The 27,731-nt window shown below is 41.4% G+C and overlaps 1 pseudogene; it reads right to left on the minus strand.

Annotated features, from left to right (window-relative positions):
• Positions 1–9,407: 9,407 nt before the first annotated feature.
• Positions 9,408–27,731, minus strand: part of LOC120035678 — a 154,540-nt pseudogene continuing 136,216 nt past the window's right edge.

A 27,731-nucleotide genomic window follows, 5' to 3' on the forward strand; every position in this document is an offset into this window, starting at 1 on the left:
TCATAATAATTTAACAATAAGCTGATTTATCGCGCCGGACCTCGGGCTAGAAGGTCGAGGGTTCGAGACCTGCTCCCTACTGTTTCATTGCAATATGAATATGTACATGATGAATACATACTTCTATGAATAGGTAGTGTTTTAATAAACATTTGCTCTGTTCATTTTTCACATTCGTTTTTATCTAGATGTGACGGTACTATTCCCTTAAAGCTACGCTCTTTAAGATACCAATCATCCTGTAAACCAGCGGTAAGCAACTCCAGTCCTCGGGCCCTGATTGATGTCACACTTTTTCTCCCTCCCTAGCAAACACAGCTGATTAATCAAATTGCATTCTAAACTGAAGATTAAGATTAGGTGATTATTGGAGTCTGGTGTGTTAGCTGGGGCTGGAAGCTATGATCCCTAGTTGTCACTAGTTAAATCCCCTTCAAACAGTGTAGATGAAGGGGAGGAGACAGGTTAAATAAGGCATTTTAGGCCTTGAGACAAATGAGACATGGCTTGTGTATGTGTCTCATTCAGAGGGTGAATGGGGAAGACAAAATATTTAAGTGTCTTTGAACGGGGGATGGTAGTAGGCGCCGGTTTGTGTCAAGAACTGCAACGCTGCTGGGGTTTTCCAGCTCAACGGTTTCCCATGTGTACCAAGAATCATCCACCACCCAAACAGTGGTGTTTAAGATGAGTCAGAACGATTTGTTTTTTCATGAGCATGGCCTTAATTCTATTACACCATATTAGATGACTGTCATTCATATTCCATTCCCCTGTTCAATGTAACAGCAATAGGTTTAGGCTACTACATGATACTAGAATTTTCCCTATACCCATCGTGAGATTGCTACGTAGGTGCACACAGGTCGAGATAGTTTTTTTAGGTGAGAGACAGTCTTGAAGACATCACCAACTAATTATCATGGTCCAAACACACCGAGACAGTCGTGAAGAGGGCCCGACAACAACTTTTCCACCTCAGGAGACTGAAAAGATTTGGCATGGGTCTCCAGATCCTCAAAAAGACCTACAGCTGCACCATCGAGAGCATCCTGACCGGTTGCATCACCGCCTGGTATGGCAACTGCTCGGCATCTGACCGTAATGCACTACAGAGGGTAGTGAACGTCACTGGGGCCAAGCTTCCTGCCATCCAGGACAATTATAAAGAAAGCCAAAAAAATTGTCAGATGCTCCAGTCACCCAAGTCATAGACTGTTTTCTCTGCTCCCGCACGTCAAGCGGTACCGGAGCACCAAGTCTAGAACCAAAAGGCTCCTTAACAGCTTCTACCCCCATAAGCCATAAGGCTGCTGAACAATTAATCAAATGGCCACCTGGACTATTTACATTGACCCTCCATTTGTTTTGTACACTGCTGCTACTTGCTGTTTATTATCTATGAAATGTCACTTCACCCCGACCTACATGTATAAATTACCTCGACTAATCTGTACCCCTGCACATTGACTCAGTACCAGTACCCCCTGTATATAGACTTGTTATTGTTATTTTATTGCGTTACTTTTTATAATTTTTTACTTTGGTCATTTGCTCATTTTCTTAACTCTTCTTGAACTGTACTGTTAGTTAAGGGCTTGTAAGCAATTCACTGTAAGGTCTACACTTGTTGTATTCGGCACATTTGACAAATAAAGTTTGATTTTATTTGACAAATTCAGGTATGTTTATCCCGTTTTTTTCTGTTTAAGAAACGTTTGTCTCTAGAGAGTTGAAAACAGCAGGTCTGGGACAGGTAGCACCTCCGGTGAACAGGTCAGGGTTCCATAGCCGCAGGCAGAACAGTTGAAACTGGAGCAGCAGGACGGCCAGCTGGACTGGGGACAGCAAGGAGTCATCATGCCAGGTAGTCCTGAGGCATGGTCCTAGGGCTCAGGTCCTCCGAGAGAGAGAAAGAAAGAAAGAAAGAGAGAGAGAAAGAAAGAAAGAAAGAGAGAATTCGAGAGAGCATACTTAAATTCACACAGGACACCGGATAAGACAGGAGAAATACTCCAGATATAACAGACTGACCCCAGCCCCCCGACACATAAACTACTGCAGCATAAATACTGGAGGCTGAGACAGGAGGGGTCAGGAGACACTGTGGCCCCATCCGATGATACCCCCGGACAGGGCCAAACAGGCAGGATATAACCCCACCCACTTTGCCAAAGCACAGCCCCCACACCACTAGAGGGATATCTTCAACCACCAACTTACCATCCTGAGACAAGGCCGAGTATAGCCCACAAAGATCTTCGCCATGGCACAACCCAATGGGGGGTGCCAACCCATGAATACGGCTGCACAGTATTGTCTCTTCTCGATGGGGGTTATGATATCGTTTAGTACCTTGAGCGGGGTTGAGGTGCACCCATGACGAGCTCAGAAACCACATTGCACAGCGGAGAAGGTTCATGCTGAAAGAGCTCTGATAGGTTGGAGGATGTACTCCGGAAGCTGTCATAATTACTGTTTAAGTCTATGGAAGGGCTTGAGAATCATGAGCCTCCTAGGTTTTGTATTGAAGTCAATGTACCCAGAGGAGGACGCAAAATATATGTTTTATTCAATTATTTGGTGATGTGATTATATTTAGTATAGTTTTATCCAAAAATGATTTTATTTTAATGTTTTACCAATTTATTTTCTTCTGAAACTCACTGAAAATCCCTTCCCACAATTATGTCATGTTGGCTCGATGTCCTTTGGGTGCAGTGGAGGCTTCTCAGAGGAGGGAGGGAAGACCATCCTTCTCTGAGGAGCCTTCACTACACCCAAAGGACATCCAGCAAACATGACACAATTGTGGGAAGCATTGGAGTCAACATGTGCCAGCATCCCTGTGGAAGGCTTTGGACACTTTGAAGAGTTCATGCCCCGACAAATTGAGGCTCTTCTGAGGCAAAAGGAGGAGGTTCCTAGTCCATATTAGGACGTTTATTTCTCTCCAAATGTTTGGTATGATCAGTGTATATACACTGCTCAAAAAAATAAAGGGAACACTTAAACAACACAATGTAACTCCAAGTCAATCACACTTCTGTGAAATCAAACTGTCCACTTAGGAAGCAACACTGATTGACAATAAATTGCACATGCTGTTGTGCAAATGGAATAGACAAAAGGTGGAAATTATAGGCAATTAGCAAGACACCCCTAAAAAAGGAGTGATTCTGCAGGTGGTGACCACAGACCACTTCTCAGTTCCTATGCTTCCTGGCTGATGTTTTGGTCACTTTTGAATGCTGGCGGTGCTCTCACTCTAGTGGTAGCATGAGACGGAGTCTACAACCCACAAAAGTGGCTCAGGTAGTGCAGTTCATCCAGGATGGCACATCAATGCAAGCTGTGGCAAGAAGGTTTGCTGTGTCTGTCAGCGTAGTGTCCAGAGCATGGAGGCGCTACCAGGAGACAGGCCAGTACATCAGGAGACGTGGAGGAGGCCGTAGGAGGGCAACATCCCAGCAGCAGGACCGCTACCTCCGCCTTTGAGCAGGAGGAGCACTGCCAGAGCCCTGCAAAATGACCTCCAGCAGGCCACAAATGTGCATGTGTCTGCTCAAACGGTCAGAAACAGACTCCATGAGGGTGGTATGAGGGCCCGACGTCCACAGGTGGGGGTTTTGCTTACAGCCCAACACCGTGCAGGACGTTTGGCATTTGCTAGAGAACACCAAGATTGGCAAATTCGCCACTGGCGCCCTGTGCTCTTCACAGATGAAAGCAGGTTCACACTGAGCACATGAGCACATGTGACAGACGTGACAGAGTCTGGAGACGCCGTGGAGAACGTTCTGCTGCCTGCAACATCCTCCAGCATGACCGGTTTGGCGATGGGTCAGTCATGGTGTGGGGTGGCATTTCTTTGTGGGGCCGCACAGCCCTAACCTCCATGTGCTCGCCAGAGGTAGCCTGACTGCCAATAGGTACCGAGATGAGATCCTCAGACCCCTTGTGAGACCATATGCTGACACATGCACATTTGTGGCCTGCTGGAGGTCATTTTGCAGGGCTCTGGCAGTGCTCCTCCTGCTCAAAGGCGGAGGTAGCGGTCCTGCTGCTGGGATGTTGCCCTCCTACGGCCTCCTCCACGTCTCCTGATGTACTGGCCTGTCTCCTGGTAGCGCCTCCATGCTCTGGACACTACGCTGACAGACACAGCAAACCTTCTTGCCACAGCTTGCATTGATGTGCCATCCTGGATGAACTGCACTACCTGAGCCACTTTTGTGGGTTGTAGACTCCGTCTCATGCTACCACTAGAGTGAGAGCACCGCCAGCATTCAAAAGTGACCAAAACATCAGCCAGGAAGCATAGGAACTGAGAAGTGGTCTGTGGTCACCACCTGCAGAATCACTCCTTTTTTGGGGGTGTCTTGCTAATTGCCTATAATTTCCACCTTTTGTTTATTCCATTTGCACAACAGCATGTGAAATTTATTGTCAATCAGTGTTGCTTCCTAAGTGGACAGTTTGATTTCACAGAAGTGTGATTGACTTGGAGTTACATTGTGTTGTTTAAGTGTTCCCTTTATTTTTTTGAGCAGTGTATATATATAAAGACAATATTGCATGACCAAAAGCACAATTCTATTTTTGTAAAAATGAGACAAGAGTACGAGCATATGTGTTTTCTCTCGTGAACTTTAAGTAGCCTGTATTTGATGTGATATACTCCTTTCGAGACAGGATTGTGTCACGGCCCAGATCTGGGGAAGTGTACCAAAACATTTCTGCAGCATTGAAGGTCCCCATCATCTTAAAAGGAAGAAGTTTGAAACCACCAAGACCCTTCCTACTGCTGGCTGCCCGGCCAAACTGAACAATCGGGGGAGAAGGGCCTTGGTCAGGGAGGTAACCAAGAACCCAATGGTCACTCTGACAGAGCTCCTCTGTGGAGATGGGAGAACCTTCCAGAAGGACAACCATCTCTGCATCACTCCACCAAGCAGGACTTTATGGTAGAGTTGCCAGACGGAAGCCACTCCTCAGTAAAAGGCACATGAAAGCCAGCTTGGAGTTTGCCAAAAGGCACCTAAAGGACTATCAGACCATGAGTAACAAAATTCTCTGGTCTGATGAATGCCAAGGGTCACGTCTGGAGGAAACCTGGCACCATTCCTACGGTGGAGCATTGGGTTGGCAGCATCATGCTGTGGGGATGTTTTTCAGCGGCATGGACTGGGAGACTCGTCAGGTTCGAGGGAAAGATGAACAGAGCAAAATACAGAGCGATATTTTTTGAAAACTTGCTCCAGAGCACTCAGGACCTCAGACTGGGGCGAAGGTTAACCTTCCAATAGGACAACGACCCTACGCACAAAGCCAAGACAATGCAGGAGTGGCTTTGGGAGACGTCTCTGAATGTCCTTGAGGGTACCAGCCAGAGCTCGGATTTGAACCCGATTTAACATCTCTGGAGAGACCTGAAAATAGCTTTGCAGTGACCCTCCCCATCCAACCTGAAAGAGTTTGAGAGGATCTGCAGAGAAGAATGGGAGAAACATGAGGATCCTGCTGCTGGTGTCCTCAAGGGCAAATTGACAGATTTTTCACCTAGTTGTCTTTGGGATTCAAACCAGAGATCTTTCGGTTACTGGCCCAACACTAGTAACCACTAGGCTACCTGCAGCAGGAGCCCCATGTTGACAGGAGAGCCCACCTTTATTTTTCCCTCATGATGAACATTCATATTGGTCAACAGTCAACCTATTGTGTGTATTGAACATTCATATTGGACTGTAGCAGCTAGCTAACTGGCTACTGATCAACCTATTGTGTGTATTGAACATTCATATTGGACTGTAGCAGCTAGCTAACTGGCTACTGATCAACCTATTGTGTGTATTGAACATTCATATTGGACTGTAGCAGCTAGTTAACTGGCTACTGATCAACCTATGGTATGTATTGAATATTCATATTGGACTGAAGCAGCTAGCTATCTGGCTACCGATCAACCTATTGTGTGTATTGAATATTCATATTGGACTGTAGCAGCTAGCTAACTGGCTACTGATCAACCTATTGTGTGTATTGAACATTCATATTGAACAGCCTTACCTATAGAGCAGCACCACCACCCTATCAGCCCAATCTCTTCTTGATGTCAAAGCTGCAGTGTGTTGTTGGTATAGTTTTTGATGAATAATAATTCAAATTGTGAAAATAGAAGTGTACAATTTATATATATATATATATATTTAATCAACTTTAAGATACTGTTTGCCTCTATGCAGATGGAGAAGCTGAATAGGAATATACATTATCAATAAATAGTTGATTGTTCTTTTTTCACATCATACTAAGAATACTGAGCCACAACCTGTAAATGTGACCATACTATTCATTTAAAGCCCCTCTGTCAGATATAAATCATCAGAGTGGGAAACCAACTGACATGGAAACAATGGAGCAAATGGATCACTATCAGAGTGTATTATGACATCAGATAGAACTACTCAGACATTCTAAATATCACTTGATTATCAGAGGGGTGTATTATGACATCAGATAGAACTACTCAGACACTTCAAATCAGGCTTCATCCATATCATGAAGGTGGATATTGATCCAACCATTTCAAGAGTAATGACCGGGCTGACGGAAACAGAATATGCCTGTACACTTTTATTAATGCAGACAGACAATTTGTTTGTTTGTTTGACATGGTGGGGTCTTTTTGTGTCAGTAAAAATGTATGAGCAAGAAATGGCGGTGGAAACTCATTTATCCACAAATATTTATATACTAAGCATCACATCTGTTTTAACTTGGAGTCACGTGATGATATGTTGTGTGGTCCTCCCTCTACGACTTGGGAAACCATGCAGTTTATTAGGCTACAGACAAAATAAGTTATGAACTTCACAGGGTGGTGAAACTGCATGTGATGAGCTTGATGCTCCTTTCCAATACATTTTGAGGGCCTTATTCTGGTGACATGATGATTGATGCTTGGCTGCCATTTGACAAATAAAGTAATATCTCTCTCATCCATAATAATCTCTTCATGTAGGTAGCCTACCATCACTGTATATGTGAGCTGCAGGCTACAGTGCACGGGACAATTTTACACAAGTTTTAAAACCATCAGGGGAGTTGAAAATGTGATGGAAACCAATTTAACTTATTTTTCATTCGGTACATGGGAATTCAACAGCAAACGTCATTCTTCTTGTGCACTACGTCATAACGCAAAGCCTTTTATCCGCAATAAGTCTGTTTGATGCAAACATTTCTGATGGGAAAATGTGTATATTGTTTTATGCAGATTTGAGAATATTCACATTGAAATCTGGCACAAATTGCATGGACTTAGCTACTAAGGTGGATATTGATCCAACACCTGCCACGTATTCAAACCAGCCCACTGGGCACAGACGTCAGTTCAACATCTAGTTTCTATTTACATTTCTTTGAGTCGTCAACTAAAGTGAATTCAACATGAAATCAACACAAAATGTCACCTGCCATTGGATTTAGGTTGCCAGTTCGTGAAAAATTAAAAATACCTGATGTTCATGGCTTTTTACAAATCCAATCAGTTTTCCACATTAATCAAACATCATCACATGGATTTGTTTTGTTGAAATGACGTGGAAACAAAGTTTATTCAACCAGTGGGAGGTTTGTAAATGACCCCAGCAAAAGAAAACAAAGAACTCGTCATTGAGACAATGATGAAACAGCAATCCGTGGGAGAGTTGAGGTGGATATTATAAAATAAGGATCTGCTGGTGTCCAAGTCAAACCAAGATTCTTTATTTCTGAGCTCAGAGAGAATAACAGTTACACAGCGCAGTGTAGACAGTCTGAATTCCGAAGCATTGGGTGATGAGCACATATCTTTATAGTTTCCTGTTCCTGGGAGGGACTTTATTCATACAAGGACACAGGTGCAGCTGGTTTGCAACACAGGATGATACTCCCAGGAACAGGAGATTATAATAGGTCAGTTTCACAAGGTTAGTCTGTGGTGGTTAATTTCTGTATTACCAAATGAGAAGAGACAAAGTTCACACACCAATCAGAGTTATACTTAAAAACGTCACACACCAATCAGAGTTATACTTAAACTACATCTTTAATAATAAGATCTTTGCAATGACTTTCAACAATTCACTATTTCTAATGAACCGTTGAGTGGCAACACAATGGCTACTGAGATCTTTTATAGCAAAGATCCACCCCCCTAGTCGACATAAACCACAGATATTAGGAACAGTTTACAAAGTGAGACTTTATAATGAGAAAGGAGTATCCCGTAGCCAGATAGCATTCGCTATAATTTATCATTCAGTTTGGTCCCTAAGACGAGGTTCTAATCTCTTTCCTGGTACTTCATAGCACAAAAACACCAACTCATCCAATGGCATAACTCAATTGTCAACTCTAGATACTCCCATCTCAAGTAAAACCCCTTCTTGACCCCACTCCTGGACAAGCTCACTGAGGGGAGTGAGCCTCTAGGTCATACACTATCCCAGGATAAGTGCAACATCAGAGAAGACATACAATGGTTCCAGACACTGCCATACACCTCCCCCCAATGCCAAAGGAGGGAGTGACTTGCGCACAGACATTGTGGAAACCAGTAATTGGTTCCCCATTAATCACACCATCCCTTCACATAGTTTAACAGATACATTCACATATGAAGACAATGTTCCCTCCTGTCCTCTTCCCTTCCTGATATTCTGCATAGCACCAGGGACATGTGAAAGACAAGCCTGACCTCTCCCCTCTCTGGGACCAAGGTGACTGAGCCCCAGCTGAGGGAAGAAGTGCAACTGCCATCACCAGAGTCCGAAGGGATACATTCTAATAACAAGTATATCACATCAGCATATTATGCAGATAAGACATCTTAATTATCTATGTTACCCAACTAATTCCGATTCATCCACCACAAGTCACATACTCAGATATGTGGACACATACAATTAACATTTTGTATTACAGAGTCTGTGAACATTTTCATTTCATTAAATCATCAGTGGGCCAACATTGCAAATGTAAACAACGGAACAAATGCATCACATCCAAATAACACTTGATTATCTGTAGTGCTGGAGGAATGACACCCAGATAAACACACACAGTGTCAGAGTTTAAAAAAGGACCATTTAAAACAGAAGGAATCTGACCTACTCTATATTCATACTCCATATTCAATTCATGTTTTCTAATAAAAACATGCAAATATATGTTTTAACAATTCAAGTTCATATAGTAAAAACAGGTAATCATTATAAGTCAACAATATAAGACAGCAAGTCCCCTGTGTGTATTCTCTCATGCCATTTCAGCTCCCCCAGCTGGTTGAAACACTTTCCACATTGGGAGCAACGGTAAGGTGTGTGTATTCTCTCATGCCATTTCAGCTCCCCCGGCTGGTTGAAACTCTTTCCACACTGGGAGCAGTGGTAAGGCTTCTCCCCTGTGTGTATTCTCTCATGGTTTTTCAGCTCCCCTGACCAGTTGAAACACTTTCCACATTGGGAGCAGTGTTAAGGCTTCTCCCCAGTGTGTATTCTCATGTTTTTTCAGGTTCCCTAAATCGTTAAAACTCTTTCCACACTGGGAGCAGTGGTAAGGCTTCTCCCCTGTGTGTATTCTCTCATGCCGTTTCAGATCCGCAGGCCAGTTGAAACTCTTTCCACACTGGGAGCAGTGGTAAGGCTTCTCCCCTGTGTGTATTCTCTCATGGTTTTTCAGCTCCCCTGACCAGTTGAAACACTTTCCACATTGGGAGCAGTGTTAAGGCTTCTCCCCTGTGTGTATTCTCTCATGTTTTTTCAGGTTCCCTAAACGGTTAAAACTCTTTCCGCACTGGGAGCAGTGGTAAGGCTTCTCCCCTGTGTGTATTCTTTCATGCCGTTTCAGATTCGCCGGATGCCTGAAACCCTTTCCACACTGGGAGCAGTGGTAAGGCTTCTCCCCTGTGTGTATTCTCTCGTGGTTTTTCAGCTCCCCTGACCAGTTGAAACACTTTCCACACTGGGGGCAGTGGTAAGGCTTCTCCCCTCTGTGTATTCTCTCATGGTTTTTCAGATCCCCTGACCAGTTGAAACCCTTTCCACACTGCAAGCAGTAGTAAGATTTCTCCCCTGTGTGTATTCTCTGATGTCGGTACAGGTCCCTTAACTGGTTAAAACACTTTCCACAGTGGGAACACTGGTGTCTTCTTGTTGGTTTGGACGTCCCTGGCTCTGGTTCCTCTGAGTCTGATCTTTCTCCTGCCAAAGACAGTGTGTTTTTAAAAAAAGAGATCTGAATGAAACCTCCACATGATAAATAGGCCTTGCTACGAAGGTAAATCCTAATCAGATCGCTCAATAAGCTAAGGCCAGTTTTGACAATCTAAAGTTAACAATCTTGGTGTGATTTTCAAACAAATGTTGTAGAGTTTCCTGGTAATTAATGATAATGTTTACATTACTTTTTTATTCATTCTGTTTTACAAGTCAGAACACAAAAAACTAAACCGTTCTTGGACACTCAAGACACAGACGTCGCTTAATTCCAATCGAGCAGGTGGTTCTAAATATATTATTTTCATAGCTGTATGATACAGAATGCGAGCTACAGTCGTGGCCAAAAGTTTTGAGAATGACACAAATATTAATTTCCACAAAGTTTGCTGCTTCAGTGTCTTCAGATATTTTTGTCAGATGTTACTATGAAATACTCAAGTATAATTACAAGCATTTCATAAGTGTCAAAGGCTTTTATTGGCAATGACATGAAGTTGATGCAAAGAGTCAATATTTGCAGTGTTGACCCTTCTTTTTCAAGACCTCTGCAATCCACCCTGGTGACAATTAATGTTTTGTTCCCCGAGCCACTTATCACGTTTGCCTTATGGCAAGGTGCTCCTTCATGCTGGAAAAGGAATTGTTCGTCACCGAACTGTTCCTGGATGGTTGGGAGAAGTTGCTCTCGGAGGATGTGTTGGTAGCATTCCTTATTCATGGCTGTGTTCTTAGGCAACATTGTGAGTGAGCCCACACCCTTGGCTGAAAAGCAACCCCACACATGAATGGTCTAAGGATGCTTTACCGTTGGCATGACACAAGACTGATGGAAGCGCTCACCTTGTCTTCTCCGGACAAGCTTTTTCCAGATGCCCCAACCAATCGAAAATGGGATTCATCAGAGAAAATGACTTTACCCCAGTCCTCAGCAGTCCAATCCCTGTACCTTTTGCAGAATATCAGTCTGTGTGCAGATGCACTCACACCTGCCTGCTGCTATTCTTGAGCAAGCTCTGTACTGGTGGTGCCCCGATCCCGCAGCTGAATCAACTTTAGGAGACGGTCCTGGCGCTTGCTGGACTTTCTTGGGTGCCCTGAAGCCTTCTTCACAACAATTGAACCGCTCTCCTTGAAGTTATCGATGATCCGATAAAGGGTTGATTTAGGTGCAATCTTACTGGCAGCAATATCCTTGCCTGTGAAGCCTTTTTTGTGCAAAGCAATGATGACGGCACGTGTTTCCTTGCAGGTAACCATGGTTGACAGGAAGAACAATGATTCCAAGCATCACCCTCCTTTTGAAGCTTCCAGTTTTGGGGGGGGGATTCAGTTCATTTGCATGGCAAAGAGGGACTTTGCAATTAATTACAATTCATCTGATCACTTTTCATAACATTCTGGAGTATATGCAAATTGCCATCATACAAACTGAGGCAGCAGACTGAAAATTCACATTTGTGTCATTCTCAAAACTTTTGGCCACAACTGTACACACTTCCTTAAACATAAAATAAGTAAATAAATAATTTTAAGTGGAAGTCCAAAACTTGTTTTTACGTCGAAGACACAAAGCACATCAGTAAAATCTCCCCGTTGTCGAAAGGGTTCGACGCCTGCTGTTTAAATGGCCCAATTTCTTATTTAGACGTTCACAGATTTTCAACATTTTGACTATCGCTGATATCGTCATATTTTGGGTAAAGTAAAAAATAAAGTGAAATATTTGGGAAGATGTTCCTAAAACTGAGAGTAACTACAATAAACAAAAATATTAACGCAACATGTAAAGTGTTGGATGTTTCATGAGCTGAAAAAAAAGATGGCAGAATTTTTTACATCCCTGTTAGTTAACATTTATTCTTTGCCAAGATAATCCATCCACCTGACAGGTGTGGCATATCAAGCTGATTAAACAGCATGATCATTACACAGGTGCACCTTGTGCTGGGGAGAATAAAAGGCCACTAAAATGTGCAGTTCTGTCACACAACACAATGCCACAGATGTCTCAAGTTTTGAGGGAGCGTGCAATTGGCATGCTGACTGCAGGAATATCCACTGGAGCTGTTACCAGATAATTGAATGTTAAAATCTCTACCAGAAGCCGCCTCCAACGTCATTTTAGAGAATTTGGCAGTACATCCAACTGGCCTCACAACCACAGACCACATATAACAACGCCAGCCCAGGACTTCCACATTGTCTGAGACCAGCCACCAGAGTTGTATTTCCTCTTTGTAATGAAGCCCTTTTGTGGGGAAAAACGAATTCTGATTGGCTGGGCCTGGCTCCGCAATGGGTGGGCGTATGCCCTCCAGGGCCCACCAATGGCTGTGCCCCTGCCCAGTTATGTAAAGTCCATAGACCAGGGCCTCGTTTATTTATTTACAATCACTGACTCATATAAACTGTAAATCGTTGTTTATATTTTGGTTCAGTATACACACACACAGTGCATCTGTTAAAAACTTCTCTAGGATAGGGGGCAGCATTTTCACGTTTGGATGAAAAGCATATCCAAATTAAACTGCCAGCTACTCATCCCCAGAAGATAAGATATGCATATTATTAGTATTATTGGATAGAAAACACTCCGAAGTTTCTAAAACTGTTTGAATGATGTCTGTGAGTATAACAGAACTCATATGGCAGGCGAAAACCTGAGAAAAATCCAACCAGGAAGTGGGAAATCTGAGGTTTGTAGCTTTCAACTCATTGCCTATCGAATGTACAGTGTCTATGGGGTCATATTGCACTTCCTAAGGCTTCCACTAGATGTCAACAGTCTTAGAACATTGTTTGAGGCTTCTACTGTGAAGGAGAGGGGAATGAGAGCTGTTTCAACCAGAGGTCTGCCAGAGTGGCATGAGCTGGTCATGCGCCTACACGTGAGAGCGACCTGCGTTCCATTGCAATTCTAAAGACAAAGGAATTCGCTGGTTGGAACATTATTGAAGATTTATGTTAACTGTCTAGCCCCGGGGTGCCGCTAGCGGCACACCCCCCCCACCCCCACTGAAAAGGCAGAGCCGCGAAATTCCCCCAAAAAATATTTTTTAAATATTTAACTTTCACACATTAAAGTCCAATACAGCTAATGAAAGACACAGATCTTGTGAATCCAGCCAACATGTCCGATTTTTAAAATGTTTTACAGGGAAGACACAATATGTAAAGATGTAAATCTATTAGCTAAACACATTAGCATAATCCACCATTTTTTCTTTGTCCACCAACACCAGTAGCTATCACCAATTCGGCTAAACTAAGATATTGATAGCCACCAACCAAGAAAAAACCTCCTCAGATGACAGTCTGATAACATATTTATGGTATAGGATAGGTTTTGTTAGAAAAATGTGCATATTTCAGGTAGATGTCATAGTTTACAATTGCACCCACCGTCACAAATGGACTAGAATAATTACAATGAGCAACGTGTTTACCTAACTACTAATCATCAAACATTTCGTAAAAATACACAGCATACACTAATCGAAAGACACCGAACAAAACAAACATTTATTGTTGAACTGGGATTCCTGGGAGTGCATTCTGATGAAGATCATCAAAGGTAAGTGAATATTTAAAACGCTATTTCTGACTCAACAACATGGCGGGTATCTGCATGGCTTGTGTCTGAGCGCCGTACTCGGATTATTGCATGGTTTGCTTTTTCCGTAAAGCTTTTTTGAATTCTGACACAGCGATTGCATTAAGGAGAAGTATATCTGTAATTCTGTGCATAATACTTGTATCTTGTATCAACTTTTACATGTTTATTATGAGTATTTCTGTAAATTGATGTGCCTCTGAAAATTTGCCGGATGTTTTCGATGCACAACATTACTGACCATAAAGCGCCAATGTAAACTGAGATTTTTGGATATAAATATGAACTTTATCAAACAAAACATACATGTATTGTGTAAAATGAAGTCCTATAAGTGCCATTTTATGAAGATCATCAAAGGTTAGTGATAAATTTAATTTAATCTATATTTCTGCTTTTTGTGACTCCTTTCTTTGGCTGGAAAATCGCTGTGTGTGTTTTTGTGACTAGGCTCTGACCTAACATAATTATATGGTGTGCTTTCGCTGTAAAGCTATTTTTGAAATCGGACACGATGGGTAGATTAACAAGAAGTTAAGCTTTAATTTGGTGTATTGCACTTGTGAATGCATCAAAGTTACATATTTCAAAAAAATATTTTTGAAGTTAGCGCTCTGCCTTTTCAGCGGAATGTTTTTCGAGGGGTTCCACTAGCCATAAGAAGTTTTAAGACTCCATAATGTTTCATCATTAGATGCTACAGTCCTCCTTCAAGACTCCATAATGTTTCATCATTAGATGCTACAGTCCTCCTTTAAGACTCCATAATGTTTCATCATTAGATGCTACAGTCCTCCTTTAAGACTCCATAATGTTTCATCATTAGATGCTACAGTCCTCCTTTAAGACTCCATAATGTTTCATCATTAGATGCTACAGTCCTCCTTTAAGACTCCATAATGTTTCATCATTAGATGCTACAGTCCTCCTTTAACCTGTTTGGGCTGCAGGGGGAGTATTGAGTAGCCAGATAAAAGATGCCAATTTCAAACGGCCTCGTACTCAATTCTTGCTCGTACAATATGCATATTATTATTACTATTGGATAGAAAACAATCTCTAGTTTCTAAAACCGTTTGAATTATATCTGTGAGTCAAACAGAACTCATTTGGCACAAACTTCCTGACCAGGAAGTGGAAAGTCTGAAATCGAGGCTCTGTTCTTCTTCCTGCCTATAAATGGGCATGATACGTAAGAGTATACGTGCACTTCATAGACCTTCCCCTGGATGTCAAGAGGCTGTGAGAGAAGAAATTTAGTGTTTACCTTGGTCTGAAGTGGAATACAAGCTCTTTGTATGACGTGTCCCTCATTTTCGGTACTCTGAAGAGCGCGAAGGTGGACAGTGGGATTGCCTTCTGTTTAGCTGCCGTTATAGGCGACTACTATCTCCGGCTTTGATTTTATTTGATACATGTGACCATATCATCGTAAAGTATGTTTTTTCAATATAGTTTAATCAGATTATTGAAATTTTTTCGGGAGTTTTGCCGTGTTCCGTTCTCTGACTTTGTTGACGATGGAGAGATCCGTGCCACTTGGCTAGTGTGCTCGCTAAATCAAGAGGGAAAGTTGCCGTTCTAAATCCAAACAACGATTGTTCTGGACAAAGGACACCTTGTCCAACATTCTGATGGAAGATCAGCAAAAGTAAGAAACATTTTATGATGCTATTTCATATATCTGTCGTAGATGTGAACTAGTCGTCGGCGCCCAAGTGTTTCTGGCTATTGTGGTAAGCTAATATAACGCTATATTCTGTTTCGCTGTAAAACACAATCCATATAGAGTTTGTTCGAAAATGTGCATATTTAGCGGCACAAATCGTGGTTATACAATGTGATTAGTGGACGAAACTTCAAGCAATCTGTCCGGCGCCCTCTTGGAGAGGCACCTAATCTAATCGAAAACTATTCATAAACTTGACAAAAAAATACAGATTGGACAGCAAATGAAAGATAAATTAGTTCTTAATGCAATCGCTGTGTTATATTTTTAAAATTAACGTTACTGCGCAATACAGCGTGCGCTAAAGCGAGACCGCACTGAAATTCATGGCAGAATTATTATTTGACATTTGCCAACATAAATAAGAATTAACAGCATAAATACTACTTACTATTTGCTGAGCTTCCATCAGAATCTTGGGCAAGGTGTCCTTTCTCCAGAACAATCGTCTTTTGGTTGAAATATGTCCTCTTCTCCTGTCGAAATAGCAGCTAACGATAGCCACCCACTGGAGAGGTGTCCAACTCGTGAAAGCGCATGACAAAGAAATCCCAGAAAATCGCAATAAACTGATATAAACTGCTATAAGTCGGTTTAAATTAACTACCTTATGATGTCTTTAACAACTATAACGAATAAAAACATGACCGGAGATACAGAACTGCTAAAACGAAAGCTTTGCAGCAGGCCATAGTGATGTCCCTGATGCGCCAGGCGCACCGTTGAAAAGAACGGTACTTCCGTTCCACGGTCTTATATAGGGCCCCAGATTGTGCAATCGACTCCATTCAAATTCTCCCCGCTTACTGACATCTAGAGGAAGGCGTATGCAGTGCATGTAGCCCGATGGCTTACATGGGGACTTATAAACTGACCTCAGAACAGGGACCTCGATTTCTGAAATCTCACTCCCTGACAGGAAATGTGCTGCAGAATGAGTTCTGTTTCACTCAGAGAAATAATTCAAACGGTTTTAGAAACTAGAGAGTGTTTTCTATCCAATAGTAATAATAATATGCATATTGTACGAGCAAGAATTGAGTACGAGGCAGTTTAATTTGGGAACAAATTTTTACAAAGTCGAAATGGCGCCCCCCTAGGCTCAAGATTAAGCTGGTGTATAACATTTGTGTCTTTCATGTATGTTTATTATGAGAATTTCTGTTTTGTTGAGTTTCAAGCTCTGAAATTTCACCGGATGTTGTTTGAGACAGTGTTTTACTGAACAAAACGCACTAACAAAACAGGTTTTTGGATATGAAGAGGGACTTGATCGAACAAAACAAACATTTATTGGGTAACTGGGAGTTTTGTGAGTGTAATCATATGAAGATCATCAAAGGTAAGTGATTAATTTTATCGCTATTTCTGACTTATGTTACTCGTCTACATGGCCAGTTACTGTTTGTTATGATTTGTCTGCTGGGCGCTGTTCTCAGATAATCGCATGGTTTGCTTTCGCTGTAAAGTCTTTTTTGAAATGTGACACCGTGGTTGGATGAACAAGAACTTAATCTTTAAACCGATGTATAACACTTGTATGTTTCATTAATTTTTATAATGAGTATTTGAATTTGGCGCTCTGTAATTTCACTGGATGTTGGCCAGGTGGGACGATAGCGTCCCACACCCCCTAGAGAGGTTTTAAAGCATCATTAAGAAATAATGAATTGAAGTTGGAACATTTGTGACATTTGTAGACTAGAGATTAAGAATGTTGGGCAATTAACTGAGAAGTCGCTGGTTCGAATCCGCACGCCCCCCAAGGTAGAAAAAAGCTGCCGTTCTACCCTTGAGCAAGGCAGTTAACCCCCAACAACTGCTCTCTGGGCGCCGATAACGTGGACGTCGATTAAGGCAGCCCCGATTCAGAGGGGTTGGGTTCAATGCGGAAGACACATTTAGGGTGAATGGATTCAGTTGTGACTGACTAGATATCCCCTTTCCTTTCCCATCCCAGTCCTCCTTTAAGACTCCATAATGTTTCATCATTAGATGCTACAGTCCTCCTTTAAGACTCCATAATGTTTCATCATTAGATGCTACAGTCCTCATTTAAGAGAGATCTTTGATGAAAAACTGCTCCAGAGCAGAACCTGCTGCTTGAACAGAGTTCTGAGTATAGGGTCTGAATACTTAAGTAAATGTAATATTTCAGTTTTGTATATTTTGGTAAATTAGCAAAATTATCAAACAAAAATGTTTGGTATTGTGTTTTTAGAAAAAGGCTGTAATGTAACAAAATGTGGAAAAAGTCAAGGGGTCTGAATACTTTCAGGAGGCACTGTACTCTCCGATAGCAACGGCCAATAGCAGACCACTTCCTATATCAGGGACATAGTCGCTCCCGTCTTCCATGTGTGAAAGGTAACCTGGTGAATATCATAGAATCAGGGTTCTGTTAGGTAACCTGGTGAATATCATAGAATCAGGGTTCTGTTAGGTAACCTGGTGAATATCATAGAATCAGGGTTCTGTTAGGTAACCTGGTGAATATCATAGAATCAGGGTTCTGTTAGGTAACCTGGTGAATATCATAGAATCAGGGTTCTGTTAGGTAACCTGGTGAATATCATAGAATCAGGGTTCTGTTAGGTAACCTGGTGAATATCATAGAATCAGGGTTCTGTTAGGTAACCTGGTGAATATCATAGAATCAGGGTTCTGTTAGGTAACCTGGTGAATATCATAGAATCAGGGTTCTGTTAGGTAACCTGGTGAATATCATAGAATCAGGGTTCTGTTAGGTAACCTGGTGAATATCATAGAATCAGGGTTCTGTTAGGTAACCTGGTGAATATCATAGAATCAGGGTTCTGTTAGGTAACCTGGTGAATATCATAGAATCAGGGTTCTGTTAGGTAACCTGGTGAATATCATAGAATCAGGGTTCTGTTAGGTAACCTGGTGAATATCATAGAATCAGGGTTCTGTTAGGTAACCTGGTGAATATCATAGAATCAGGGTTCTGTTAGGTAATCTGGTGAATATCATAGAATCAGGGTTCCGTAAGGGAACCTTCAGTTCTATTTCAGTGACTCGTTAGTCTCTCACTTTGGGGATATAGTCAACTACCACAGAGCTCATACCCTCTCTGATGCCAAGTCTAGACAGGATCATCCCTCAGAGGTCCCCACTCTACTCACCGTATGTGTAGTGATGTCCAGTCAGTAGAACCTCATGAAGGTACATCACCACAACATGCTGCATTACAGATCTCTTGAACAGAGATGCCTTTGAACAATGCCTATGTTGTAGCCATACCTCTGGTGGATTGAGCCATCAAGCCCTCCGGAGGTGTCAGGTCCTTGCTACTATAGAACCTCATGAAGGTATGGGGGTGTAACTCATTATACGGATGTAATGGCTAATGTAAAGCAGTTTTAAACAAGATAAATCTAATTTCTATTCTTTCCAGCGGCTCCAACAGCAGAAATGGTCTCAAGCAAAACATAAAAATCCCAGGATGGGACTAGCTGTTTGGGTACTGGGCGTAGGTGACCCTTCATAAAACAACAGATCAGGGGGTGTTGCACTGTATAGTTGTTGCAGCCTAAATGGCAGCCAAATATACATTTATAGTTGAAAAGGTTTTCCTTCGTCAGAAGGCAGAGTAGCTCTGAAACAGAGCAACAAAGGGGCTGATTTGTTTCTGATCTCACCATCTGTTAAATACACTGTGCTATAGTAATTATTGTGCTATAGTGAGTGTGTGGCTCTAGAACTCTGAATATAGTTTATTCTCAAGGAGAGCGGTCACGTGTGTTGAGAAGCAGAGGATCACTGGTTTGAGCCTGGTATGGGGACAGGGACAGTGGAGGAATTTCAACTGTTAGCATCAGTTACACATTTTATTAATAAAGTTAGTCATTTCCAACTGAAACCATCTTCTGTAAGGTCTATATGTTGGAGTTCAGGCTTTATTTGACCTGTTAAAGTATGAAATTAAATGAACTTTGTCCATTACAGAGACGGAGGTCAAGACAAAAAAAGGAGCTTGTTTTAAAATATATATTGGCCTGTTTAACAAGTTGTGTAGATCAGATATTAATGAAGCAATACAGACCACATTTAAGTGTCTGGAGTTTAGTTTGTGTGTTCTAGAGTCTTGTAAAGAAAGGGGGGGTTGACTGGGACAGACAATGTAACATCTATGTTTTTAGGAAAAGGTTTTGTAAAACATGCACCTTACATCAGATCATCTTGAAACTTTCTCTCCAAAGCTAACTTTCATCAAGGTTTTATATGGTCTATTGGTTTCTCTCTTTTCATTGGCAGAATCCTTTTTCAGTGTTATGATATTCATAACATCCATATCCACCAGTCTATCTTCCTGTCAACTAACTGAACTCTGCTGGTTGTCCTGGTAACAGATACCAGTGGGCAGATCTATTGTATTTGTTCGAACTAAACTACAGCACTTACTTTGATGAGTCAAATCTGATCCTTTCTTCTCTTCTCCTCCTCTCACAGTTCCACTCAGCCCTGTTGTTTTCCTGCAGTCCACCAGCAGCACAGACAACCTCTTCATACCCAGCAGTAAGGTGCTACCGGGAGAGGCACAAAACGGGGACTCCGGGAGGTAGGAAGGGCTAGCGTTGTCCTGGTAACCATAAAGAGGGGACACAGACACATATCATTATGGATGCTTATGTCACCGCTGTCATGAAGTGCTTTACAGAAACCCAGCCCAGACCCAGATAGAGCAAGCTGTATGCTACACCAGACCAAGCTGTACCATCTGGTGTTCTGATCTGGAGAGACTCTTCTCTGACTCGTCAGCATCAGGATGTTGTTGAGGCTCCCCAGAGGATCCACAATAGTCATGTCTCTCTCCTGTGTGAATGAGAACATCAAACAGATGGTAAACTTACGACCGTCTATTATAATCATAGGGTCTTACAAGAGGCATTAATCTCTCTAAACAGGGCCTAAAATGCAAATGTTAAAGGGTCGTTCCACTGAATGGGTGCCTTTTGCATCCCTTTGATATTTTAAGTATAAATTATGCTCCAACATTGCATTTTAAAAGCCTGTTATACTAGATGAGATGCACTTTAATGTAGACCACATGGATAATTTAATAAATCTAATTTAAAAGTCCCCAAAATATATGTACCAATGGCAGATTAAAACTAACAAAGGCAGATGGCCCCTTTAACAATTCCTACAGTACTGAACAACATATTCAAGTGTAGAACTTCAGTATAATGCCCCTTTAAAACCCCACATTATTTCAACAACGGCATAGTTTGTGTCCCTGTTTAAGACAGTACTCACTGGTGTTAATCTGATATTCTATCTCCTCCTCTTTCACTCCCAAGACGTCTTCCTCCTTCACCTCTACTGAGATAGCATCCTCTTCCTCTCTGAAAGGTTCTTCCTCTGTTTCCTCTATAACATCCTCTTCTTCTTTCACGACAATGTTCAGCCTCAGAGCTTCTTTCTGCATACAGCAGACCTCTTCTTTAACAGGGGATGAGTAGTTTAGTGAGCTCATAGTCTGGGATGTTAGAATTAGCGACTAGCCTAACGCTAGGCTCAGTATCAATGTTTAACAACTTTGCAAATTAAACAACCAAATTAGCTTAAAGTTAACCAGTAGAAACGTCAAAAGAATTGTGTTTAAAACACTGAGATTAGCTCATGTACATTAACATGGTCTAAAGCGTCAATCTTTCAGTTTTATGTTGGCTAGCAAGCTACCGAGGTGGTTGAAAGAGTAGCCGTGTTGTTGTTCCTGAAGAAGGGTCCAGTCCACTAGATTACACGTCACGCAAGAAGAGTCAGCTGAAAGACGCATATCGCCATCTGCTGGCTGGAGTGGGTAACGCAGTTTGGAAACAAGTTTGGAAACACTTTACGTCATAATAATTTAACAATAAGCTGATATATTTTCTCTTCCATCTTACAAATAATACTTTCCTGTACACAGAAGTATAAGCTTAATATGAACATGTATATTGATTGAATTTAATTGACAGTTTGTAAAATACATACAATAAAGGCGCTCCAGCTGGTGACGCCTCCACATACAGTTTAAGAAAATCATGAAGGATAACACAATAATGCTTAACAGATATTTACATGGTGGTCCTTTTCAAAAGGGGAAGGGGAAATACAACAAGGTTAGGCGGCGATTGTAATGACAACAGACAATGACAGACACAATTGTTGTTTGTTTCACAACATCCGATAATTAATACAATTTCCTTTCCTAATTAACAACTATGGTACGTCTTCCTTGTCTCACATACCCTTAATATATAAACAATCAAACCCTAATATATATATATATATATAAACACAAGACAATCACAACATAATAAACAACATACCCTTAATATATAAACAATCAAACCCTAATATATATATATATATACAAGACAATCACAATATAACAAACAACATACCCTTAATATATAAACAATCAATCCCTAATATATATATATATATGTATATATATATACACACACAAGACAATCACAATATAATAAACAACATACCCTTAATATATAAACAATCAAACCCTAATATATATATGTATATACAAGACAATCACAATATAATAAACAACTATGGTACATCTTCATTGTCTCACATACCCCCAATACATTTTGATTTGGCAAAATTACACAACTCAAATTCTTACACTATTAACTACTATCTTACACTACTTCTAACAAATTTGGCAAATACGGCTATTGGATCTTCCCAGACTCTTATCATCGGATGGACCCCAGCCATCAATCTGCAAGGCTTTGATCTTCCCAGACTCTTATCATCAGACGGACCCCAGCCATCAATCTGCAAGGCTTTGATCTTCCCAGACTCTTATCATCAGACGGACCCCAGCCATCAATCTGCAAGGCTTTGATCTTCCCAGACTCTTATCATCAGATGGACCCCAGCCATCAATCTGCAAGGCTTTGCCCTTTTGATCTGTGGAACCTTGCAAGTTGATTTGTAACAATAAATGCATAAAGTATTTGCTTGTTAGTTTGGATGAAAATGTAATTGAAACCAGAGTGAAAATTATCTTGAAGTTATACATTAGAATTTATTTCCTGTTGGAGTTTACATTATAGGACCACTACTTATTCATCAGTTATTCAGCACACTACTATGATACACAGCCCTATTATTCCCTATGATATCCTATGATACCCATCCCTATGATACACATCCCTATTATTCCCTATGATATCCTATTATACCCATCCCTATGATATCCTTACGATCCCCTATGATACACATCCCTATGATACCCTGTGATACTATGATACACATCCCTATTATTCCCTATGATTCCCTATGATACCCATCCCTATGATATCCTATGATACCCATCCCTATGATATCCTATGATACTATGATACACAGCCCTATGATATCCTATGATACCCATCCCTATGATATCCTATGATACCCATCCCTATGATATCCTATGATACTATGATAGACAGCCCTATGATACTATGATACCCTATGATATCCTATGATACTATGACACACATCCCTATTGGCTAGTGGAGGCGGCGCCAGACATTATAGCACCAGTACTTAATTATCCCCAACATCATTCTGAGATAACAGTTTATTTACATAAAAATACATGCAGTAAGGAAAACACTGTAAAGTCAATACCTAACACGAATTTCCCGAGTCTCTGCAGCCTCCCACCACGTATAGGGCTTGCACCTCTCCTATGTCCTACTGTTCAGCAGCCTAAAATCTGTCCTGTTTCCTACTGTTCAGTAGCCTACATCCTTATCTACTGTGTGTTTATTCTCATGTGTTCTCATGTTACCTAACTGATTAAAACGATTTCCACACTGGGAGGAGTGGTAAGGCTTCTCCCCTGTGTGTGTATTCTCTCATGTGTTTTCAAGTTCAAAAACTGGGTAAAACTCTTTCCACACTGGGAGCAGTGGTACAGCTTTTCTCCTGTGTGTATTCTCTCATGCCGATTCAGGTCCCCTAACTGGGTAAAACCCTTTCCACACTGGGAGCAGTGGTAAGGCTTCTCTCCTGTGTGTATTCTCTCATGCCGTTTCAGGACCCCTAACTGGGTAAAATCCTTTCCACACTGGGAGCAGTGGTACAGCTTTTCTCCTGTGTGTACTCTCTCATGTTGTTTCAGGTCCCCTAACTGGTTACAACCCTTACCACACTGGGAGCAGTGGTAAGGCTTGTCTCCTGTGTGTGATCTCTCATGTTTTTTAAGGTAGCTTTTCTGATTAAAACTCTTTCCACACTGGGAGCAGTGGTAAGGCTTCTCCCCTGTGTGTAATTGCTTGTGTGTTTTCAGATTACATAAGTGGATAAAACTCTTTCCACACTGGGAGCAGTGGTAAGGCTTCTCCCCTGTATGTATTATCTCATGTGTTTTCAGGTTACGTAAGTGGGTAAAACTCTTTCCACACTGGGAGCAGTGGTACAGCTTTTCTCCTGTGTGTATTCTCTCATGTCATTTCAGGTCACCTAAGTGGTTACAACCCTTTCCACACTGGGAGCAATAGTACAGATTTTCTCCTGTGTGTATTCTCTCATGTCGTTTCAGGTCACCTAAGTGGTTACAGCCCTTTCCACACTGGGAGCAATAGTACAGCTTTTCTCCTGTGTGTATTTTCTCATGTCGTTTCAGGTCACCTAACTGGTTACAACCCTTCCCACACTGGGAGCAGTGGTAAGGCTTTTCTCCTGTGTGTATTCTCTCGTGTTTTTTCAGGTAGCTTTTCTGGTTAAAACGTTTTCCACACTGGGAGCAGCAGTAAGGCTTCTCCCCTGTGTGTAATTGTTCATGTGTTTTCAGGTTATTTAAGTCAGTAAAATTCTTTCCACACTTGGAGCAATGGTAAGGCTTCTGCCCTGTGTGTATTCTCTCATGTGTTTTCAGGTTACGTAAGTGGGTAAAACTCCTTCCACACTGGGAGCAGCAGTACAGCTTTTCTCCCGTGTGTATTCTCTCATGTGTTTTCAGATTACACAAGTGGGTAAAACTCTTTCCACACTGGGAGCAGTGGTAAGGCTTCTCCTCTATGTGTATTCTCTCGTGTTTTTTCAGGTAGCTTTTTTGGTTAAAACCCTTTCCACACTGGGAGCAGTGGTAAGGCTTCTCCCCTGTGTGTATTCTCTCATGTTGGTTCAGGTGTCCTTTCTGGTTAAAACTCTTTCCACAGTGGGAACACTGGTGTCTTCTTGCTGGTTTGGACGTCCCTGGCTCTGGTTCTTCTGAGTCTGGTCTTTCTCCTGCTAAAGACAGAGTGTTAATTTAAATAGAGACCTGAATGAAACCTCCACATGATAAAACGGCCTTGCTACGAGGGTAAATCCTAATCAGATCCCTCAATAACCTGATGCCAGTTTTAACAGTCTTGGTGTGATTTTAAAACAAATGTTGTAGAGCTTACTGGTAATTACTAATAATATGTTTACATTACTTATTTTATTCATTCTGTTTTACAAGTCAGAACACAAAAAACTAAACCGTTCTTGGACACTGAAGACACAGACGTCGCTGGATTCCAATTGAGCAGGTGGTTCTAAATATATAACTTTCATAGCTGTATGATACAGAATGCGACCTACACACTCCCTTAAAACGAAAAATAAGTAAATAAGAAATTGTGTGTGGAAGTCCAAAACTAGTTTTTACGTCGAAGACACAAAGCACATCAGTAACATCTCCCCGTTGTTGAAAGGGTTCGACACATGCTGTTTAAATGGACCAATTTCTTATTTAGACCTTCACAGATTTTCAACATGTTGACTATCGTTGATGTCATATTTTGGGTAAAGTAAAAAATAAAGTGAAATATTTGGGGTAGATGTTCCTAAAACTGATAGTTACTATATATAGTAAGTCTATACACAGCCATATCATAGAGTTTGAAAAGGCTTGTTCATTCTCATGTGATGAATAACCTATGACATCATATGTTTCTAAAACTGATAGCAACTATACTGAACAAAAATATAAACGCAACATGTAAAGTGTTGGTCCCATGTTTCATGAGCTGAAAAAAAAGATAGCAGAATTTCCCCCCATACGTACAAAATGCTTATTTCTCTTGAATTGGGCACAAATTTTGCATCCCTGTTAGTGAACATTTCTCCTTTGCCAAAATAATCCATCCACCTGACAGGTGTGGCATATCAAGAAGCTGATTAAACAGCATTATCATTACACAGGTGCACCTTGTGCCGGGGACAATAAAAGGCCACTCTAAAATGTGCAGTTTTGTCACACAACAGGATGCCACAGATGTCTCAGAGGGAGCGGGCAATTGGCTGACTGCAGGAATGTCCACTGGAGCTGTTGCCAGGGAATTTAATGTACAGTACCAGTCAAAAGTTAGGAATCACCTACTCATTCAAGGGTTTTTCTTCATTTTTACTATTTTCTACATTGTGGAATAATAGTGAAGACATCAATACTATGAAAAACACATATGGAATCATGTTGTAACCAAAAAAAGTATTAAACAAATCTAAATATATATTAGATTCTTCAAAGTAGCCACCCTTTGCCTTGATGACAGCTTGGCATTCTCTCAACCAGCTTCACCTGGAATGCTTTTCCAACAGTCTTGTAGGAGTTCCCACATATGCTGAGCATCGGGTGATTGTGGAGGCCAGGTCATCTTATGCAGCACTCCATCACTCTCCTTCTTGGTCAAATAGCCCTTACACAGCCTGGAGGTGTGTTGGGTCATTGTCTTGTTGAAAAACAAATGATAGGCCCACTAAGCCCAAACCAGATGGGATGGTGTATCACTGCAGAATGCTGTGGTAGCCATGCTGGTTAAGTGTGCCTTGAATTCTAAATAAATCACAGACGGTGTCACCAACAAAGTACCCCCACTCCACCTTCTCCATGCTTCACGGTGGGAACCACACATGTGGAGATCATCCGTTCACCTACTCTGTGTCTCACAAAGACACGCCGGTTGGACCCGAAAATCTTAAATTTGGACTCATCAGACCAAAAGACAGATCTAATGTCCATTGCTTGTGTTTCTTGGCCCAAGCAAGTCTCTTCTTCTTATTGGTGTCCTTTAGTAGTTGTTTCTTTGCAGCAATTTGACAATGAAGGCCTGATTCACACAGTCTCCTCTGAACAGTTGATGTTGAGATGTGTCTCTTACTTGAACTCTGTGAAGCAGTTATTTGGGCTGCAATTTCTGAGGCTGGTAACTAATGAACTTATCCTCTGCAGCAGAGGTAACTAATGAACTTATCCTTTGCAGCAGAGGTAACTAATGAACTTATCCTCTGCAGCAGAGGTAACTAATGAACTTATCCTCTGCAGCAGAGGTAACTAATGAACTTATCCTCTGCAGCAGAGGTAACTAATGAACTTATCCTCTGCAGCAGAGGTAACTAATGAACTTATCCTCTGCAGCAGAGGTAACTAATGAACTTATCCTCTGCAGCAGAGGTAACTAATGAACTTATCCTCTGCAGCAGAGGTAACTAATGAACTTATCCTCTGCAGCAGAGGTAACTAATGAACTTTTCCTCTGCAGCAGAGGTAACTAATGAACTTTTCCTCTGCAGCAGAGGTAACTAATGAACTTATCCTCTGCAGCAGAGGTAACTAATGAACTTATCCTCTGCAGCAGAGGTAACTAATTAACTTTTCCTTTGCAGCAGAGGTAACTCTGGGTCTTCCTTTCCTGTGGTGGTCCTCATGAGAGCCAGTTTCATCATAGCTCTTTTGCGACTGTACTTGAAGAAACATTTAAAAAAGTTCTTGAACTTTTCCGGATTGACTGACCCTCAAGTAATGATGGACTGTCTTTTCTCTTTGCTTAATTGAGCTGTTCTTGTCATAATATGGACTTGGTCTTTTACCAAATAGGGCTATCTTCTGTATACCACCCCTACCTTGTCACAACACAAATGATTGGCACAAATGCATTTAGAATCAAATAAATTCCACAAATGAACTTTTAAGAAGGCACACCTGTTAATTAAAATGCATTCTACGAGCCTACCTCATCAAGCTGGTTGAGAGAATTCCAAGAGTGTGCAAAGCTGTCATCGAAGCAAAGGGTGGCTAATTTGAAGAATCTCAAATATAAAACATATTGTTTTGTCGAACACTTTTTTGTTTACT

The sequence above is a fragment of the Salvelinus namaycush genome, unplaced genomic scaffold, assembly GCF_016432855.1.
Source record: "Salvelinus namaycush isolate Seneca unplaced genomic scaffold, SaNama_1.0 Scaffold109, whole genome shotgun sequence".
NCBI classification, from domain to species: domain Eukaryota; kingdom Metazoa; phylum Chordata; class Actinopteri; order Salmoniformes; family Salmonidae; genus Salvelinus; species Salvelinus namaycush.